The sequence below is a fragment of the Equus przewalskii genome, chromosome 4 (genome assembly GCF_037783145.1).
Source record: "Equus przewalskii isolate Varuska chromosome 4, EquPr2, whole genome shotgun sequence".
In the NCBI taxonomy this organism is placed as follows: domain Eukaryota; kingdom Metazoa; phylum Chordata; class Mammalia; order Perissodactyla; family Equidae; genus Equus; species Equus przewalskii.
The window spans coordinates 79367997-79390809 of NC_091834.1; the positions used below are offsets into that span (position 1 = coordinate 79367997).

Consider the following 22813-nt stretch of genomic DNA (forward strand, 5'->3'; position numbering starts at 1 on the left):
AAATTGAAAAACTGTGGTTACATTTAAGATGATAATTTTTTCCTAGGTCATACTGAAGTCCTTAACAGGGCTCCAATTTGAGAGTTTTCTTTAAAAAGCAACTCTAAAAATTGTGGAAAACACCCTCTTACTACAATAATGGTTTTTAACATTTTGGAGTCAGAGATCTCTTTGAGAAAAATGATAAAACATTGGATCCTTTCACCAGAAAAAGGCACCTACACTCATACACACAAAATTTTGTCTAAAATTTAACCCTTGTTAAAAAACCAAGAAACTTAGACCATTATTTCCTTCTCCTTAACATTTAACAATTTTACATGGTAATTTGTTTCCATTTTTTACTTTTTTCATATCACAATGAGCACCTTCAATTTCTGGTCTCATTTTGTTTTTAAGTTGCATTTTCCCCCAATCACACCCTCCATGCTTGATTCTTTTATTTACTGTTTCCAGGAGCTTCTATTATATCTATTAATCTGTCTTCTTGTATGTCATCTTCTTTAACAAAAATTCTTTAATAGTAGAATATAATTAGTGGAATTAAATTAATAATTTAATTCTTACTAAATGTATAAAATATATATAAATTTTATATATATATACAATTATTTACTAACAATAGTAGAATAAAAAATTCTTTAATAGTAGAATATAATCTATTCATATATGCTGAAGAATGGTTAATAAGTCTTTTATAAAATATTCATGGGTTTCTTGCAAATAAAGTGACCATAAATTTGTCATCCGTACAAATTGGACCTCTATCTTCCAGAACTGTGAGGAAATAAATTTCTGTTCTTTAAGCCATGTAGTCTGTGGTATTTCATTATGATAACCCTAGTAAACTAATACACTCGTCCTCTCTGAATTTTTTTCACAATTTTTAAAGTATATATTTTATTTTTTTGTGGAGATCACAAAGTGGTGAATCACCAGGCACACCAGTCCCTTATTTGTTTGGCCTACACAGTGCTTTAAGAAAATTAAATTAGTTGCCAAGTATTAACTGAAACATCTGGATTTCTGTCTCCCTTTTAAATCTCAGAAAAGCTCTCAATGTTTGGGCTCTATTCTCCATGGGAATAATGTCTCTTTGTGATACAAATGAATGAATTCATTTATTTATTTTACTCATTTATGATAAATATTTTATTGTGATAAAATGCACATAATATGTGTGGATTCTCTTGGCATTTGAGTTTAAACCTTTTCTCTGTGTTATTTGTATTGTCTCATTGGGTAACATTATTAACATTTTTTTCCATTTTTGGACCATATTTCTTCACAATTGGTTAATCGTTGGAGAGCTGGTTAGAGGAAAGGCTGATTTCATGTCCCCTTTTAGATACGTAATTGCTGAGTTTTGAACTTGGATGTGGTCCTTGGGCAGACCCAACAGCGCTGTGATCAAATCCTGTTCTGAACAAATTCTGTAGCTCACTCAGAAGATGGAAGTTCAGCTATTTGGGCTTGTTTCTTCCTCTTGATTCAGTTTCAGCTCTACCACAGAGGAAGCACTCAACCTAACCAGGGTCTCTTTCACCTTCTGGGTCTTGTGGCCAAAGGATGGAACTGTCTCTGAGATGTAGGACATGTTCCTTTCCTCTTTCCAGTGTTCAAGGCTGCTAACATTCTGCCTCTTTCTTACATCTTAGCTATGAGGGTTTTAGGAAGATGACCTTCCTCAGATTGAAGGTTATTCTGTCTCTTAGCCCTGTCCTATGTTGGAAGGGTGCCACGGGAAACACTTTACTAGCAATAAGAACGGGACTAGCACCCTTTCCCTGTGACCTGTCACTTCATCAATACAGGGAGAGTCCCTATGATAGGAATCCTGCATCCTCCTCTGCTAGATGCTAAAGGAGTAACCAAAAATACCAGACATAAGCTTGCCTTCAGGAAGTTTCCAATCTAGGTTGTATAGTGACTTTGAATAGGTAATAACTGAGTATTTGTGAAGGCAGAGTATTGAGATAATTATAAAAAGAACCCTCCCTCCCTACATGATCCAAGTAGAGATCCATTTCTATTCCATCTTCTCATACTTGCCCCCAACCCCAAATGGCACCAAAGCTAAAGTTGTATTGGAAAACTCTCCACTCCCTCAATATTTTGCTTACATTCTTTATATAAGTCCTAGACAGTATTGCATAGTGTTCAGATAAACTGGATTTGGAAGATCTGGCTTTTTATTTCAGGTGAATCATTATCTCTTTGTTATCTCTCTTAGTTTTATTATGTGCATGTGTTAATATCTGTATCTCCAGGTGTATAAGGTAGTTCTCAGTATTAAATTTGATATACTTTCAATTCACTTAAGTCAGTACCTGTCACCAAGTAAATGCTCCACAAATAGTAGCTGTTGCTAATAGAAAACTAGGAATGAAAATAGAAGGGGAAATGCCTGCAATCTCTTCTTCATGGAGGGAAAAAATGATATTATGTTAAAAATTAGTTTCCAAACAAAAATTCCAAAATTACCCCTTTTTAAATGTAAAGAAAATAAATCTCTTGCTCTGTCTGATACAGGGAATGTGGTTGGTATTTACACTGAGAAAAACAGGAGGTGGCCTTCCAAGTATGTTTCACCTGTATTCTTCTCGACAGGCCTTTGTTCAGCTTGTTAGCAAACTGAGTAATTGATTCTGAATGAGTGGAAACATTCTATAAATTTAGATTAGTTCAAATGGACATTGTATGCAAATGCTATTTTATAAAGAAATTGAAATCTCTAATATCAAACCATAAAACTCATTGTATTTGCAGTTACTCAGAATTACTTCCACCTCAACCTAATATTGTAACTTTTGGGGTTTGTTCTCTTGGCAAACTTTCTTTGATGCCAATTAACTCTTAGTTATGAAGGGCCTGTCTGAATAATAGAATTTTCTGGAAAGAGATTTTAAACCATCAGGTCAAGTTTCTCATCCCTAAGGAGATGGTTCACTTCTTAATTGCCTTCTAATATATTCTTATTAGGCAGCTGGAGAGCAACTCCCTGTCCCTTAGGACTCTTGATGCTATGTCGTCTGTAACCATTAAGTCCATGCCCTCGAGGCTGGCCTTCAATGTTCATATTTCATATTAATTCAACAAACATTTCCTGAACACCTACTTACATTCCAAGCATGGTACCAGATACTAAGGATACAGATATAAGATTCACATACATTCTAACTCTCAAAGAGTTTCACAGCCTTATTAGCTATGATTAGGCTATTATTAGCCCTTATTAGGGCTATGATTCTAGCTAAGTAATACTTGTATCTCCTCTCTAGAAATTTATAATTTGACTGGGTAGTAAGGCATTGCAAGTTATCTAACAATGCAAGGTCATAACAGTTTAACTACCAAATAGTTTCAAGGTTATTAAAAGCTAAAAGAATTTCGGAGAAAGAGAAAGCAGGTGATTGAATATTTAGGAGACCAGGAGAATTTTTGAAATCATTCAACCATTAAGTTGAAGGACTATTTTAGCCTGAAGTAAATTAATTTTGTCATTAAAAAAAAAATGTGTCCAAGTGTCCTGGGAACATAGTGTTCCACATTATTGGAGTCATTGTATTTTATGTGCAATAAATACTAAAGGTGTAAAGATGCAATAACCAACCCTTTTCTCTGCTTATGTGGGAAGACATATCAGAGAGAGTTTGAAACAATCTAAATTCTTTGCTGTGGACAACACACAGCCTCTTTTTAAGGTGAGAGCTGTCATTGATACTTTGCCAGGTAACTTCTTGACTTGTTGCAATCATTCCCAGGGGTTGAATTGAACCTTGTACACCTACCTAGTGAAGAGTAATTTCCACGCTTCAGGTCGGATTTAGGTCCATGAGCCCTAGGCTGGGCTTAACTTGACAGAACAAAAGCTTTTCTTTTCTTCCCCAAATACACTCAAAACCACCCCCCCTCAGTGGGGATTCTCAACCATGCACGTGTTTCCAGTCGTCTGAGGAGCTTGGTAAAAGTGCAGCTTCCTAAGGGTTCTGCCTGGGCAGGTCCAGGAACCACCACTTTTAATGCCCACATGAATCTGATGCGCGTGGTCCACAGAAACACCACCAATCTTCAAGGAGGAATGCCTACGAGAACAGGTCAAAAGAAAGGAATAACTCAGCTTGAAGGAGGGACAGCTGGGACCAATGTGGTGAATGTCTTTAAGCATTTAAAAGGCCCATACAGAAGTGTTTCCAAGATGAGCAAATCAAGTGCCAGGGGGTTCTCTCTTCGCCTATTCTTGGTTCTTGTAGTGACCTTGGTACTAAGCAGCAGGAGGAAGGATGCAGTGCCCGTTTGGCTGTGGTGAGCTTTGGCACTTTGAATCCCCTTCCATTTTGGTTTTCCTAACATTCCGCCCCACACAAATCCTTTCTATTGGGATTCTCATGCCCGCTGCTTATTATTTGCTTTGCTCCCTTTTCAGCAGGACAAACCTAACAGAACCTATCTTATTAACGATAAGTACCAAAGTATTACATTGACTCCTTAATACGAAAATCTGTACCACATTTCTTTAGAATCTTTTAAGAATCAATACTCTTTTGGTCTGTAGTTCTTCCTGAAGAAAGGGGAAAAAAAGAAAATTATTACCAAAATCTTTTTTGAGACCTACAGATTTAGGAAGATGTAAAACGAGTTTACCAAATAGTAAACTCCACAGGAGCAGAAGATTTTTTCAGTGCTTTTTTACTGTGGTAAAATACACACAACATAAATTTTACTGTCTTCACCATTTTGAAGTGTACGGTTCAATGGTATTACATACATTCACATTGTTGTGCGACTGTCACCTCCATCCATCTCCAGAACTCTTTTCATCTTGCGAAACTGAAACTCTGTTCCCGTTAAACAATAATTCCCCATTCTCCCCTTCTCCCAGCTGCTGACAATCATCATTCTACTTTCTGCCTCTGTGAATTTGACTACTCTAGGGGCCTCATATGAATGGAATCATACAATGTTTGTCTTTTGGTGGCTGGTTTATTTCATATAGCATAATGTTCTTAAGGTTCATCCATTTTGTAGCATGTGTCAGGATTTCCCTCCTTTATGAGGCTGAATGATATTCCATCGTATGTATATACAACACTTTGCTTATCCATTCATCTGCCAGTGTGTATTTGGGTTCATGGGCAGGAATTTGTGTGTGTGTGTGTGCACGTGCGTGTGGAAGATTGGCCTTGAACTAACATCTGTTTCCAATCTTCCTCTATTTTATGTGGGATGCCGCCCCAGTGTGGTTTGATGAGTGGTGCTAGGTCTGCACCCAGGATCTGAAGTGGGGAGCCCTGGAACCGCCAAAGGAGAGTGGGAGAACTTACCACTATGCCATTGGGCCGGCCCCAGGCAGGAATTCTTACCTGTATTTTTTACTCCCATATCCCTAAGACTTAGAAAAATTCCTGGCTTATATTAGGTATTCAGTGATTACTTCTTAAATATGAATGGTTAACAGTTAAACATGTGGTCTTGATTATACTTACAGCAGCATGATTCCTATTGAATGAGTTGTAAATCTTGATATGAATCTGCTTCTTGGTCACTTGTATCTTCTTATCTCTTCTGTTCCCCCACTTTATCTTTCTAGTTCTTTCTTTTACTATTTCTTCAATGTCAACTATATTGACTTCTCCCATCTGTTTCTATTCTGTCTCTCAGACAAAATCAATAAAACACTGCAACATTTATGTAGCGATGCTGGATAAAGTCAGGGGTGATCAATCCAGTGAATAGTATTTGAGCACCTACATTGTGCAGGCCTCTGTGCTAGCTTTGGACTATTATACCTAGTTAATACTGTCTATTGAAATCTTAATTTAAAACCTTAATTTCAGATCTCTAAGATACTGGACATTACTCAAATAACATCCAGAGCTTATAAAGTAAAACTGCTAGTTCAAGCAATACGCAGAAGTGAATCTATTTTAAAAATAATACCCCCAGAAAATAGTGATGAAGCTTAATGCCTACATTTATCCGAATTAAAAGTACCTTTTAAGAGCATTTTTTCACACTTATCTATACTAAAAATTTGTCTAAAAGAAATCAACTTCAATCCCAGGTCAAATGAGGTTGGATACAACCAGGGTGGTTTGATGGTAAAGCAATTTGCAAGACCTAGAGTTAAAAATGATTGAAAGTATATTATTCATTTTTTTTTTTTTTGAAATTGTTCACTGCCTAGAGTCTAGTGTATTTTGTTTCAGGTCTAACTGGATTTTATAAACACCCAAAGATGGGAATTTGTGATGTCAACACTGACAGAACAATAGCTCTATTGGGCCTACCTATTCAATCTTCCAACTGAATTTCATGTTTTCCTTCTTATTTTGTTATACTTTTCAACACTATAACTTATAAAAAAAAAAAAAAAAGCTCTCTTGCCTTCCTTTACTGGACCAAGAAATAATATTTTATGTCATATCTCCTTTCTCTAAAACACAAAACCAAGAGCCCTGTGCTCTTCCTCTTTTTCAGATTCTTGGATTCCTCACACAAGGTCTGTCTTCATCCGAGCACAGCCAACAGAAAGTGATCTGCATTGCTTATGCCAGTAATCATGCCCTAGGAGATCTGATATTGGCTGTGGCAGGTTTGATAGATTTACAGTTGCTTCGCTAGAAAGTGCATCTTACCTCATCAACAGAACTGCATGAAATACAAAAGAGAGTCTCAAGTATAGAGTATAGAGCAGCCGTAGGATGCAGATTGGACACAAACAAAATCATCTGGGCCAGTGATTAACTATGCTTGCCAACAACTTACCATCTATGTAGTAAGGCTGGGGAGTCACATACATAAAGCCAGTCAAGGATTCCCAAATTTCCTTTCCTGTCCCCGAAGTATTGCCCTTATGTACTGCCATTTTACCAACATTCTTCTTTCCTACTTAACTTGAAATTCCGACTATTTTGGGGGGTTGTACGACTACTTAGTTATTTCCTTAGGAGCACTATATCAAATGGTTGAAGGAGATGGAAGAAAATTCTCTTCATTTATTTGCATGATTTATATGAAAGTAGCTCTTATCACCTGGAGCCCATCAGAGGTTGAAGGAAGACTGAGGGAAGTGGAGTATTAATGGGTTAACTCAGGTGAACCTGAAATATCTGAAACTTCCAAAGACTTTTACTGGTACCTTTTTTTTCTTATTAGTCATTTGTTTTTGTTTTATATAGCCTGGTATGTTTGTAAGTGAATCCTGGACATAAGGTATGAAAAATTCTAGAGACATTTAGGCAGTTAGGGTAAGGGAAATTCACCTCAATCCAGTCTGAAGTTGAAACTGAGCTAGTATGAAGCTGTTTAGACTGTGTGTGGACCAGTCTATTTCTGGTTTGTCTTTACTATTAAAGAGTAACTCTTTAAGAGTTACAGTTGAAATCCTGGATTGTTAACTAGGTTTCTCTTCTGTAATGATCTCTGAATTCCATTTTTGTCTCCCAAGCTGTGGTCAGATTTCCAGCCTCTCCACCATCAGTTACAAATTGGCAAATGCCTTGAGGGGAAAAACAGCACTGAATGTTGCCCCCTCACTTTTCTTCCTTTCTCTTCAACAATCTGGCCCTCAAGTCTGTGCTGCTTGGGAATCTCTCTGAGGTCTTCAAACAGATAATGTGTGACGTGTGTGTATTTTAACCCAGGTTTCATTTTTCCAGTTTTTCTTAGAAAGATGATTGGTCTGCAACAAGCTAACCTGCCACAGCTGGAAGAAGTCTTGCGGGTATTGGGAATTAGCACCTTGTACCAAGGGAGAAGCCATGGAAAAGGAAAAACAGAATAAGCTTTCATATTTTTGTGGGGTTTTTCTCACCTGTTGTGGTTGCTTTTCTGCTCATTGACGTAACATCTTCTCAGACTCCTCCTCATGGTCTCACTACACTGTCTTCCCTCTGAGGGCCGATTCTTTAGAAATGTTGTGGCTGCTTTGACACCTCTTTGCGGGTGTGAATTATTGTCCTTTTTTCAAATATGTCATTCATTCCTGTTGTGTGACCTTTGGAGTTCTCATTGAAGAAAACTGTAAAAAAATAAGTCTTGTCCTCATAATTTTTAACAGCTAAGTATAAGTAATAGTTCTTCCACAAGCTTGGGGAAAAAATCATGGGATCAGAAGTGACTTAGAGAACATAGCCCAGTCTCTCCTGAAGATGTCAACTTGAGCAAGGTCCCACACTGGATAAAGGAACAGCAAGTGTCTTCTTCCTGTCCAGTGCTCTTTCAGCCATACTCTGTTGCTTGCAGTAGATCACTTAGTTACTTCATGGGAAGATTTCTGTTGACTGAGAACTCTCGGATTCTACAGCTATTATGCATCCCCTGGAGAAAAGACTTTTATGATTGTTACCTATCAGTCTCACTCCATCCCACACCCTAAACTTTCTTTTTGAGATATTGGTCTAGGGTGTCAAAAGATGACTGTGATTTTCAAACTTACACGTTACTGTGTATACAAGGGTGTTGTTTTAAGTTAGTTCTCCATGAAGCAGATATGTTCATGCAGGAAGTTGATTAGGAAAGTTTGTAGGGGACTTTAAGAAGAAGAATTAGGAAAAGGGAATGTTTAAATTGGATGAAGTCACAAAAAGTCTCTTCCAATCATGTGGGTTCTCTGGAGCAGGGATGGTGCCATCAGGGTTGTCCTGCTTTTATGCAAAGGGGTGGGATCTTTGTGCCCCTACCTGGAGAAGTCAACCAGTCATTCAATGCAGTCTGACCTCAGGGAAAGGATGTGGCCTTGAGCGGGGTTGATCTCTTTGGCTAAGGACTTTTTCTGGAGAGGGTCTCAACTGAGCACTATCAAACGATAAATCTCTCAACATTCATTCCTGGAAGCGGAACCTGGGCAGCACACTACAGCATCCACTACGGGTTCTTAATCAAACTGAAATCCATAACAAGTAAAAGGAAGTAATTAAAAATGAAATCTAAACAAACTAAAATCTATCTGTATTTGTCTCTCTGGTAGGTTGTCCTTAAAATAAATAGCAGATAACAACAGTCTAGAAATGAAACAACCTATTGTTTTTATTCATAAATGTTTTGCACTTGTTTTCAAAGACAAGGCGTTAAGGAGGCATGTGAATTTCACATTCATCTCTCTGGACGGAGGATATCAGAGTTCAGGTAATTGCTTTTTAAAGAGTACCTTCACTGCTTTCCTGTTCCTTGTGCAAGTTTTACTGAGAGGTTTAGTAGAATAATGATACTGAAGTCAAAGGAACTAAAGAGCAGACATCCTCCTCCAGCCATGCACTTTACCATGTTTAGAGCTGAATAAATGTTCATTTAATAAGAATAGTAACTGCATAGTCAAAAAGGAGTATGTATAGTTGACTTTAGCAATGACTCCATAAGTCCATTGATAGGTTTAATGAAAGGAATTAATGTTCTTCAGTAAAAAAGCTATCATATTAAAACCGTTATTGAATTAAAGTGCCTGAATCCTGCACATGATCTCTAAAATGGTGAAATTTCAAATTTTTGAAGACATAATTTAAATGATCAATGAGGTAAAATTTTTATAATGATTTATTTACACACATTTTCAACTTTCTCAGTTCCAGACAAATTGAAAATGAAAGCAAGTTTTTATTGCTATCTTGAAATTGTAAAGCATATCTCCTATTAGTCATTTATTACCTTTGGTTGGGTATAGGTGTGTGTCATTATTCTTAGAAGTCAAGTCGAACAGGCTATGTATTTGAGGTCATCATGTTCTTAGAGAGAGTGGAGAAAAAACATTTCTATGTGAGAACATCAAATAAGAAATTAAGGATCAATTTGCAGGATGGAAAACTCTCTTATTAATCCCTAACTCCTTTAACCTGCCTGAGAATCCTGATTTTTCACACCCAGTCTAACGCAGAAACAGAAGTCATGATTAGAGGACCATAAGGCGATCTGATTTTCTTGTGTTCTCAAAGTCTAAGTTGTGAACAAAGCTACATAAAATTAACAGATTTATATGTAAAGGGCAATCCAAAGAATATCTCAAAGCCATACCTGATTTTAGATATCTTTTCCCCAAAAAAGCTCCCAAAGTTTTGTTATTTTAATCTGTCCAGAAATCCCCTCTATTAGAGGAACTAATGGAAATGCTGTCACCATTAAACATGATACCTGGAAGGAAGCCCAGGCGTTGGGGTAATTTTTGTGCACTTAGTATCCTGCACGTATTTGATGCTTAGACTTTTTTTTTGTAGTTGTTAAGTTGACACAGAGCAATTTGGCAAGTTATCTACAGAGAGCTCTGAGGAGTAGATAGAGCAAAGTGGGTACTTTTCAGTTAGGAAGGAAGGACTATGAAAAGACTATGGAGAGGGGCTGTGGGCGTTTGATGTAGGAAGCCTGAGTCTACATGGCTGGGAGATGTAAACAACATAAAGACGTTCTCCATGGACTTCATAGTTTCCCCTGATGCACACTCTGTTAGCTGGCCTCCTACTTTCTAATGTTCTCTCAAGTAAATCTTTCTCTGATTTCCATTGTGGGTTCCTTGCACCTTTTTCATACTTTTGTATTTGAGAATGTTAATATGCTTCCAGTTCCTTTCTCTTCTTAGCTCTGAAGACATTCATTTACTGTTCCCAAGCACAACCAAGGACCACACAAAGTAAAGTTAAAATGTTGCCACTTCCAAGCAAAGTATTAGTTGATTATGTTTTACTATCAAAGAAATAAGAAAGAAGATCAAGAGCGAAGGAGCAGCTGAGTGTGCTCTATTTCCAAGCTGAGTATGCATTCTCTCCTCATTCAATTTTAACATAGATCATTGGGGACAAACTGATATGATGGTACCTTATAACTATTGTCATTTTTGTAGTATAACATTCTGTTGAATATTTCTCTGATGATTCTAATAATTGCTCTTCTCCTATTAAGATCTTCGGGTTCTAAATATTTAATAACCCAAGTATCAAAGCTTTTATGATTTTTGGTGAGGAAGTGGGAAAACAGTTTGCAATTAACCAGTTTAAAAGCTCAAAGACAGAATTTAAAGTAATAATGGCCTTCATAAGAGTATTTTTGCAATGAAATCCATGAGACATATCTCAGTCTAAATATAGATGAATTTCTTCTGTGGTTGTAGTCTTCTTTTATGTGAGGGTCGTTAGTTTGTTAGCTGGTTAAACTGAAGCTAATCTGAGCATTGATTCTGACTTGATAATTTTTATTTAAAATATTTTATGCGTATCATGTATAGTGATGGAAATAAAATTATGGAAAAAATCTGTCCGTGTGTGTATGTTTGTGTGTGTGTGTATAAATAGCTGTATGTATGAGCAGTACCTATTAGTGTAAATATTGTAAAATAAGAATTTTTAACGGGCGTACCTCTAGAATAGGAATACTTATCTGTAGATGGCTTATAAACATGAATTTCTAACATAGTTTTTCAGGGTGCGTTACTGTTTAAATCCTAGAAATAGGAATGCATGTGCTTATATAGTATTGCTTCATTTTAGGCTCCAGGTAATTGTGTAGAAAAAGCTACTATCGAAAGTTCTAAGAGCTAAACTTCAGAGGTGCACCAGAACTGTGAAAGTTCCGAGATTTTAACGTGAGCAGTTTCCTTGCTCTTTTGCCTGGCTGGTAAATCATTCACTCAAGCAAGCAAAATTTTTCTTTTAAAAATGCTTCTTTTGAGAAAAAAAGAAGGCCTCAAAATAGAGTTAAAATAGGAGCACTGTGTACTTGTTCCAAATACCAACCTACCAAAATAGAAAAGTGGTTGGCTTTTTATCTTAAAACCCAGTGGGAAAATGGGGGAAATGAGTTTTAAGTAAGAAAGATGTATCTAAAAATCCTTTCTACTAAATAGAAGGAAAACTACAAATTCTTGGATGGAGAGAGTTTAAACTTTGGTATTAGTGGAAGTATATAAGTATATCTGTGCCCAAAGGATTTAGAGGGCAAAATAACACTTCCTTTGGAGCTGAATATCTGTACCTATCCACTCTCCACCTCTAACATCCAGAAACAGGGCAGTCCTGTTGGGATCTAACAGTCCTGAGTCCAGGTTACAAGGGTTCCACTCATACCCGTGTGTATTTCTTACACAGAATGGAAATGTTCCTTTCTTCTTTCTTCTTTCCTTTCTTACACAGAGAGGAAAATGATTTTCAGAACCAAAATCATAAACAGAAAGAAGTGTTACATAAAAGGCTAGCCAAACCTACACCATAGCTAGATGTTTCTCTTTGTGTCTCAAAAGGAAAAGTTAGTATCTAATTTACTTCTCACCCTATTAATTCATAGACTTACCATAACTCTGAGTTGCTTGTTGCATATGTTTACCCCCACACATACATATATCCATATATCATGATATTTCCTTGGCTTGTAGATGCATCACTCCAATCTCTGCCTCCATCTTCCTGTGTCCTATGATGTTGCAAGGTGATGGGAGAGGCTGGCCTTGGACTGGATTCTGTCTCCAGCAGATGTCCTGGCTGTGGTGGCACCATTAGAGCTCATTAGATCAACAGTGATCACCATGAGGACCACTTCCTAAGAGCGGCCTCCCTTCAGGGTCCATGGCAGAGTTGGTCACCACGCCTCACTGTAGGCCATCGGTAGCATCATTATGTTCAGTGTTCATTATCCAAACCTCCAAACTCTTCAAGCAGGAAGAGCTGCCTAATCCACAGATTCAACCAGAACACCTCTGACATTTTAGTGCCACCCAAAGAGATAAAAAGCTGTCATTGTTAGGACTGAAGTTTTAAACCTTGAAATGTAATGGAAACTTTATTGCCAGTATAACATGATTCTCAGGATTTAAACATCTACCTATGGAACACACCCTCATTTTATTCAACATTTTAATCTCTAATAAAATGAGGACTAATCCAATAATAGATAGTGTAATTTGTGTGACTACCTAAGTTATTGATAAGAAGAAAAGAGAAAAATAGCCTCCAGGGGTCCAGACTGAAGCGTCCTCAAAACTGAAAAGGAAACAAAGAGAAAAAAAATACAATAGGAAAATTCATTATCTTAGCTATTACAGCAAAATTATACTGGTTTGTGACTTATCAATCACAGATGAAAGATGTAAACAACATCAGAAATAATCTTTTCAGCAGAGACATCAGTCATAAATGAGATTTCATCATTTATATGCTTGTCCAAAGTGGTAATTTAGAACTATTGCTACCAACTCTGGCTGTATCCAGAATGATAATTATGAATTAAGTGGTGAGCAGATGCAAAGAAATAAAAATTTGCCCTGGGCTGCCAGAAGCCTAAAGACAAAGCTAACTGTCCCTATAAACCATTAGTTTAAGAACGGAATTGTCAATATAGCAACAGTCTACCAATTTGCTAGGCATCAATGGACATTAGCCATGACATACAAATGTGGATGATTTTAAGAAAAGAAACTGTTTCTGACACATAATCCTTTTTGCTTATCTTCCTATGGATCTGTGCCTACTCTGAATATCTTAAAGCAGCAACTCAAAATTAATTCACAAGAAAAAGAGAAACAGTCTAGTAAAAATCGTATTTATAAGCTCACACCAAGAAATATGTGCTTAGAATGGGATTTATTCTTTCTTATTGCTATTGGAATGGACACTTCATTTTCTCCCTAAAATGAAATGAAACTTTTAGAAAATTTATGGCTGCTGAGAGAGCAGTTTCTCACATGCCAAGCTATGTTAGCAAAATTGGGGATAAATCATCAAAGAAATCTGACTAGTACCACACTGCAGTTCATGCAAAATAGTATTTAACTTTCTACCCATAGGAAGCAACCTCAGGACAACCGTCGTTAGTGAGTTCACTTCATTCTGTAAAATAACATCCTGGAATCACAGACAAACAGCATTCTTCCTCTTTCCTTGGTGCCATGATTAGTCTTTTTGTACCTTCCTTTCTTCATTTCCTCTCTCTGTTTCTACTTCTCTGAAAATGTCTTCCTTACTCTGACACTGTGAAGTTTGCTCAACTACCCCCAGCGCCCCAGTTTTCTCCCCTCCTCATTTGCCTCTGTCATTGCTATGAATGCCACTTCCTTAGAAGCCCCTCTAGGTGACAATGACAAGAATCACAGACCTGTCCTCCATCTTTCTAGACTGTGTATTATTAAATGGCGTTATTCATTTAGAATGAGAACAGTGACTGATATTCTTTCTACAAATAGGCTTAGATTTCTACCCTTTTTGCTTGAATGCATATTGAGCATTTTTATCCAGACAAATTGAAAAATATTTGACTAATAATTACATAATTTGAAAATTTTGAGAGGAAGGATTGTCCTTGTCATTTTGCAGCTTCTAATCAATATTTCACCACTGATTGGGAGAAGTTATTTCTAACCAAAAAATTATGAGTCCCCTTTATATTATGAAAAAAACTGAGTCAATTAGAGTAACACTCCATTATGATGTAAGAAAAAAGGTCACAATAAATATTATTTTTCGAATGCTTACTATGTGTCAGAGACTTTGCATTTCTTATTTTACACATGCATGGCTCTGTGACAGTTATTGCTCTCTCTGTTATAGTGATGAGCACATTCAGTCTCCAATAAGTTATGTTATTTCTCCAAGTTCTACTCAGCTTCTCATAGCCTCAAACATCAAATCCATTTTATTCGCTCCCCGTGACTTGATATATCAGACTAATTTGAGGAACATGATTTTATTTTGAAAGAACATATCCATTACACAGGGAAATGTTTTATAACAGACTTTTACTATATCTTTATTTCATTCCTGTAATTCTTACTGGTAAATGGCTCTGGGTTTGCTATTTCTGAATCACAAGACTGAAATATACACCTTTTTTCCCTTTATGCTGTTTAAACTTCTCTCTCTTTGCAAAGTTTACACATTTCAGGGAAGGCCAGACGGTCATCTAAGTAGCAGATTCTGCCAAAAATTCTTTGCTAACTCATGTTCTGTTCAGTCCAAGGGGCAGGCAGATAGCGAGACTTTCCCTTAGCCATCAGGATGGTGATTCTGATGGCGAGGGAAAAGCCTAGCTAAGTGCCTAACTGCTTGCCCTTTGGAAGGAAAATGACACAGGTTTTTACTCCAGGAATTTGGCTTGTCATGGGACAGTCATGTGGAAATGAAATCAAGTTAATTATCTCTTTCTAGGAAAATATGCTTCCGGACATACTAAGTAAACATTGACTTAAAGAAATCAATTTTCTGAACTGCTGACCTCAGAGAATTATGGCAGAGGGAGGGAAGTGTAGAGCCAATATTCAGAGATGAAGTTGTGTAAACAGAAACAGGGCCTGTGACCCATAGGGTGTGTGGATCACTTGAAGGAAGGTTCTGTGATTGGTTTGATTCTTCATATGCCTTGTCTACAAGGCACATAGAGCTGATGATGATTCAGAGGATTAAGGTCAATCAAGAGAGACATGAAAGTGTTGTCTTCCTCAGTAGAACCATGAACCCTTTAACACCAGACCTTCTCTTACTAATTTTAGCATTGCCAGAGTCCAGCACAGAACTTACGGAGTTGATCAATTTATGTTTGTTGAACTGAAACAACGTGAGAGTCACATGAGAGAACCACAGTAAATGCTTCTTCAAACATGACATTCTGTATATATAGAGAGAATTATAATATAGAATACATAATTCTTATTATAACTTTATATGTACTTAGTTATTTAATTTTTACAGCAAAATATACACCATTTTTATCCATCATTTTATAGATGGGAAAACTGAGGCATGGAGAGTTTAATTAATTTTCCAAAAGTCACATAGCTAGTAATGGGCTCAGGTGGGATTTGAACCCAGGATTCTCTTGCCTTCGGGTTAGTGTTCATAACTATTGGACTAAACTTACCCCTCATAAATTCCCATAAGAGAATGTTTTCCTGGGGCACTGTGTACTTGGTCATGTATGCAGTTGTCATTTTCCTAATAATGCTGTGAACTTTTGAACTCTTTCTGGAAGGATCTGAGGACTACTCACCTTTGAATCCCATCCAGCAAAGCCTTGAAGACACTGGTCTGTTTACAGTTGAATAAATACATCAAAACAAAATCCTCACCTTAGGAGAAAGGCTAGCCACAGTGGAAATCTTCAGAGGTAGCACAGAGGTATGGGTAAGGATTATGTCTGACTTCTGGATTCTGAGAGGCAAAGGCATTCATTCACTCAAATATTTCATTATGAAGTCCCCCAAAAAACAGGGACTATACCCAAACTGGACCTATACTAAAGCAAGGAACCTGAGCTCTTTGGGAAAAGCCTGAAGCAAACCAAAGGCAAGCATATTTTTCTAGGGTCAGGCTTAATGTGGCAACACTACAAATAGTATGGTGGAGAAGAGGACAGCAGTAGCCAGCTCAGAAATTCCTGCAAAGTAGTAACATATGGGGGAATCTTTTCCTATTTGAGCCTTTCATCTTGTTAGCAAGTTGATTATTATTTTATCAGATAAGTCAGCTGGCACCTGTGGAATGACATAAGGAGTGGGAAGGCTTTAGTGGTGAGCAGAGGAGAGAATGTAAATGGCGTTCAGGGACCAGTGAGCCGGATGGTGTGAGTGAGGTGGCCTGCGGGGCTGAGCAGGCCTCTGGTGATGGGGAACCTGAAGAGGCACCTAGTAACCGTTTGTACTTATAAGTGTGAGTTCTGAAGATGTTTTTGGTAATGTACATAGTAGATAAAATACTTTACTACATATAAGAAGACCTGATCTTTCTAGAAATTGTGTAACATTGGCTATGCTTCTTTGGATCTTGGTTTTCTCATCTGTAAAACAGGAGGAGATTGGACTAGATTGATTCCAATGGTTCCTTCCAGCCTGAACATGCTGGAGAATCTACTGAAAGATCATTAGGGCCAAAGTCAGCTTGAATCACTCAGCAGTCCAAAAAAAAAAAAAAATGGCTTTGCCAACAGCTTGCAATTTTGAGAAGGCAGAAGGCCTAACCCAGTGCCCCCAACCCCATGCCCCCACCCCATCCAGTACTCCCTCTGCCCTTCAATAACTGTGAAGCTGCCTATTTTAACATCTTCAAAATCTACCCAGAATTTAGGTATCGTAAGTATTCAAAAACATGAAATTAAATTCAAAATCACTGAAAATCTTCTCAAAGGAGGAATTAAGACAGGATATGAATGGTTACACTCACTTTGGAAATCCCTTCAACTATTAAAAACGAAACATTGCAAAATCAAAAAATAGCTCTCAGGGCAGGCCCTGTGGTCTAGTAGTTAAGTTCGGCACATTTTGCTTTGGTGGCCCAGGTTCTATTTCCAGGCACAGACCTACACCTTTCATAGGCGGCCATGCTGTGGCAGCAACCCACATAAAAAACAGAGGAAGATTGGCAACAGATGTTAGCTCAGGGCCAATCTTCCTCAGCAAAACAATAAATAAGTAAATAACTCTCAATTGTACACATTCTGTCATGCTGAGGCTTAGCACTGTGTCAGAAATGCAAATAAATGCAGTGAAAAATAATCGTATGAGTTCTCTAAGGGTCCAGAGTTTTCTAAATTCAAGTCCATTTTCTCTTCCAAGAGAGTGGTAAATCTGAGATGAAAACAAGTGACTTGCACAGAAGGACTCTAGAAGCATAGTCTATTTATTTACAAATATGTACTGTTCCTACACCATATGGTTTGAACAAAGACATCAGAAAGTGAAAACAACAGCAGGTCTAGGGCAGAGCTGCATAGAGATGGCTCAGTTTCCAGATCTGGGCTGTTCTCAGAGAAACATCCACTCACAGTCTGTTCAAGCCCAGGCACTTCTGCTTTAAAAATCTATCTACGGAAAGCCACTTTCCCTTTTGCCCGATGGATCAATTAAATTAAACGTTAAAAACATGACCCGTCCCTGTTCCAGTGGTCCTCCCTTCAAGAATGTTACTTTGTCTGGCTATTCCAATACTGTTTAGAACAATAGATGGCAGGGCCCACCACATATGAATGATAGGCATGCGCAGTTGGTCTTCAGGTGCGTCGTGCTGCACATTTCTGATGCCTCTGATCTTCCTCATCTTAGTGACTCCCATCTCAGCCCCTCTGTCCCCTCCTCTGGCCTCCTAACTGTTCAAGGCTCCCTTGTTCTGTCCCCCTCCCTACCACTGCTGATGGTCCAATCTCTTCTTCCCTATCACACTCTGGCACACACTCACTTTCAAAACATATCTTTTAGTGTTCTAAACATCTAATCTATGCTAGTGAGTTGTGGGTCCTAATGAAGATATTGCCTAGAAAACACACGTTTAGAGAGACAGCATGAGAGAGTCGATATGAATTGCTTTTGGAATCCAAAGCTATACAGGTAAGCCCCTGTTTTATGATACAGTTACTTTTCTTCTATTGGGATTAAATAGAATACTAAATGTATTCTTCCCTTGTAAAATAATAATAATAATAATAATTTCAGAGACTTAATGAGCATTGACTATGTCAGGTATTGTGCAAAGCATTTACACACATTATCTCATTTAATCCTCGCAACTGTCCCATGAGCTGTGCATTGCTACAGACCTCACTTTAAAATAAGAAATTGAGGCTGAAAGAGATGAAAAAACTTGACTAAATCTAGAATATCAACCAACACTCTTCTGAATCCAGCACCAAACCTCCCCTTACAAGGTTTCTGTAAGGATCAAATAAGATGGTGTAGTGAGGGCACTCTCCAGTTTGTGAAGTGCTGTGTACATGTAAACCATTGTCCTCACCAGGACTTTAAATTAAAGAAGCTAGGAAGTTTAGATGCCATGTCAAGTTTGGATTAGGGGAGAAAATTAGACGACAGGAATTAAACCTATAGACTTCCTATTATGGAGAAAAAGGATTCAGCATTCCAGGAGGAACAAAATATTGTATAAGAAATAAGTGTAAGCAAAATACACTATGTGGTTCAAGTAAGAGAAGGGCCTCTTTGGGCAGGGGAGCTCAGGAATAGAGCAAGGGAGAGCCAGAAAACACTGAATTTAACAATCACTTATTTCTTCTCCCTTTATCTTTCTGTGTCACTATCGTGAATTCTTCCTGGACTCTCCAGTACAATGAATAAATTCCTCTTAATGCTATGTTCTCAAATGTCAAAGAAAAAATGCACTGGACAGATTGAACAGGCAAGTAGGACAATTCCAGACTATCGCAATAGGGGTCAAGCCTACTGCAACAGGGGAGACAGCCTGGACTCAACTCCTCCCTAGCAAAAAGTGGGAGAGTTTTCAAGCGCTGGGTGAGCTAGTGGGCAAGTGCTGGAGGACATTAGCTGAGAGGTTGATTGAGGTAATTAGGCCATCTTTGTTTGCTAATTGGTACTTTTCGAAGTAAAGCTCCTACCCTTCCACAGAGATTAGGAGAGAGAGGCCCTATCTTCTGTGGTGATTAGATTTCAAAGGGATGGCTCCCACACAGGTCCTTGAGAAAGATAGTCCAGGGTTATACAACGGGCAAGAAGCTAGGAGAAGATTTGCATCTCAAAGGGGCCGAGAAAGAATGTACAACTGCAAGTTTTCTAAGGTTAATGTCTGCGCTAAGAAAAGGGATATCAGAGGCATACATAGTCAGGCAGAAGACTGGCTTAAGTTTAGCCAAGCTGAGGGACATGGGAAGGCAGTCTTAATCACCACAAATAAGCACATCAGATAATTAGGTCGTTTTTTTCAGACACATCCTTCCTGAAACTCTCTCTTCCTTCCATCCAGACTGGTCTCTCTCAAGGCCTGACATACAGCTGCGAAGCTGGGACTCCCCTTTTCCTCTCTCCCCTCACCTGGAGACACTAATTTAGTAGAATCTATTGACTTAATAGCATTACATTCTTCATTAACACCTAAAACATGGCACAAAAAAATAAATTTTTGAGACTTTAAATGCCTGAAAGAGTGTTTTTCTAGTCTCACTCTTGACAAATCATTGGGACGGGTATAGAATTCTAAGTAAAAAGTCGTTTTTCCCTCTTAATTTTGAAGATTTGTTTCTATTGCCTTCTAATTTCCAGTGTTGTTCTAGAGAAGTCTAAGGCCACTGTCCTCAATTCCTTGAATATCAAGTCATTTTCTCTCTAAAAGCTTTGAGAAAATTTCTGTCATTCCTCGTGATTTGAAGTTGTGTTTGTTGCACTGGACTCTCAGTGATGCGTTTCACTCTGAAACCGCATCTTATTCAGCAATGCAGATGTTATTGGATTCATTGTTTGAAAATTTTCTCCCCTCCACTTTTCTCTGTTCTCTCTTTCGGGAACTCTTATGAGTTCAATGTCAGGTCTCATGGATATATCATCTAATTTTCTCTCTGTTAAATTTCTTTGTCTTTCTGTTCTACTTTCGCAAAGATTTCCTTGACTTTATAATCCTTTTACTGAGTTATTTTGTTTATCATATTCTTCACCTCTGAAAGCTCAATGTTTCCATTACTTTTTTAAAAATATCATTCTGTTTTTGTTTTATGAATGAAATATCTTTCTTTGTTCTGAGGATATAGACTTAAATATACTGTGTTAAAAGTCCCCTGTTTTCTCTCTTTGTCCTCTGGAGTTCTTCAGTTTTGAGTGATTATTTGGTTGATTTGTCTTTCAACTGTCTTTTAAGTTGGAGACCTTTCCAAACTATTGGGTAATCCTTGACTATCCATCCATATTTAAGAGTGTGGCACTAAAGAGCTACTTGGAAGTACATGCTTGCAGACTTCCAGAGTATTAAAACTGGAGCACAGAGGTTTCATTAGAGCACCTCCAAATGTCAAGACCTTTGCTAGATATTCTGTTTATGCACTGTCCAACATCTCATCTTTTCCCCGTTCTTCTCTGTCCTACTCTGTGTCCCAGGAGACTGACCCTGATAATGACACACCTGGGCTCCCTAAACAACTGGACTTTGGTGGGGAGATACTATGAGGATACTGGTGAGCAGAAGGGCACAAAGATCAGGGTATTTCCCCCTGATCCCTCCCTGCTTCAGCACAGTCTTTAGCAGCATTTGTAACTCTCCACACTTCAGTTTCTGCAGTGAGGTCTTTGTTCCAATTTTACACTTCTCACTGGCCTCTGTTTCCCTCCATTGTCCCCTCAACCCTGGGGATACAAAGGCTCTCTGCTATTGCTCATTGCTAGGTGACTCTTCATCCCTCGTTTGTTCACTTACAGACTGCAAATAATTCTTTCATTAATGTCTCTTCATTTGAATCATCTAGAGCGAGTCTGCTTTCCTGCCAGCACAGTATTCACAGGCCTTTTCTTTGGAATGCTTCGGTTTCTCCACAGGCGAATTCTCTAAGATTTATCCAGGGAATATTGAAAACATATACCTGACTCCGAATGCTCACACAGCAAGGAGCACTGGAGGAGGGTGTCAAGTTTCCGTATGTAGTCTTTATCGCCACTTTATCACCATTTTATTGCAGCAGCTCTCCCCCGTCTGCTGTTATCCTTGGTTTTTTTTGAGATTTACTCTCTACAAGGTGACATTCCAGTTTCTTGACAGCATTGGGCTACAGGGGATGGAGGAAAGGATCATTAGGTCTAATTGTCTCTCCAGGAGGCTTTTAACCAATTCTTTTTGTCTTCAGCCCCATGTATTATCCCAGTCTTGTGCAATAATGGGTGCCTCTAAGTTCTGAATCTTCCCCGAGGTGCATGGCATGAACTGATCTGATTCTTATCAATATATGCATTCAATGCTATCAATTTCCCTCTAAGCACTGCTTTCTCTGCATCCCCAAATTTTGATAAGCCACGTGTTCATTTTTAAATCTCACTTGAGATGTCTTCTTCTTTTTTTTTTTTTTTTAAAGATTTTATTTTTCTCCTTTTTCTCCCCAAAGCCCCCCGGTACATAGTTGTATATTTCGTTGTGGGTCCTTCTAGTTGTGGCATGTGGGATGCTGCCTCAGCGTGGTCTGATGAGCAGTGCCATGTCCGCGCCCAGGATTCGAACCAACGAAACACTGGGCCGCCTGCAGCGGAGCGCGCGAACTTAACCACTCGGCCACGGGGCCAGCCCCTTGAGATGTCTTCTTTAACCCATCTGTTGTTTAGAAGCATGTTGTTTAATTGCCAAGTATTTTGAGATTTTCCAACTATCTTTCTGTTACTGATTTCTAGTTTAATTCCGTCATGATCTGAGAGCAGACGTTGTATTATTTCCATTCTTTTAAATTTGTTAAGGTGTGTTCTATGGCCCCAAATGTGGTCTATCTTGGTGAATTTCCATGTGAGCTTGAAAAGAATGTGTATTCTGCTGTTGTTGGATGAAGTAGTTTATAGATGCCCATTCTATCCAGTTGATTGATGGTGGTGTTGAGTTCAGCTATGTCCTTACTGATTTTCTGCCTGCTGGATCTGTCCCTTTCTGATGCAGGAGTGTTGAAGTCTCCAACTATAGTTGTGTGTTAATCTATTTCTCCTTGCAGCTCTATCAGTTTTTGCCTCCTGTATTTTGATGCTGTGTTGTGCCATGCACCTACATTAAGTATTGTTGTGTCTTCTTGGAGCAGAGAGGAACACCAAAAAGTTCAAATAGGTACTTTTATGAAGTTTACCAGGTGTTTCGTGTTACAAATTGTCTCCTTCACATCCTCCAAAAATCTTCCAAACAACAGTATAAAACTTGTTTTGTTCACTTCTGCTTTCCAGCCTGGAAGGCTTTCAGAGAAAAGTGCTGAATCTCATTATGAGTTACTGCAGCACATGGAGACAGGTAGCATTTCGTTCTGCTGCTTTTTATTTTCCCTTGTTTCTCTTTCTTTCCTTTCTTCCATTCAACAAATATTGGCTATCTTCTTAGATATTATACTAGCTGCCATAGATTATAAATCTGTGCTTTTGATACATTTACAACATAAAGTTGGAGAC

General features: G+C 38.1%; 1 long non-coding RNA gene across 2 annotated transcripts in view; it reads right to left on the reverse strand.

Moving 5' to 3' along the window:
• Positions 1 to 22813, reverse strand: part of LOC103564112 (uncharacterized) — a 103715-nt gene that overhangs the window by 34403 nt on the left and 46499 nt on the right. The window contains exons 4-8 of one of the 2 annotated variants that reach the window (XR_011539247.1): positions 12890 to 12956; positions 12271 to 12458; positions 9646 to 9722; positions 7817 to 8887; positions 3792 to 4085 (exon numbers count right to left, since the gene is read on the reverse strand). This is a non-coding gene — a long non-coding RNA (uncharacterized lncRNA). Of the gene's footprint in view, positions 1 to 898; positions 4086 to 7816; positions 8888 to 9645; positions 9723 to 12270; positions 12459 to 12889; positions 12957 to 22813 lie in introns of those variants that run through there. The other variant, XR_011539248.1, reaches the window with a different exon arrangement.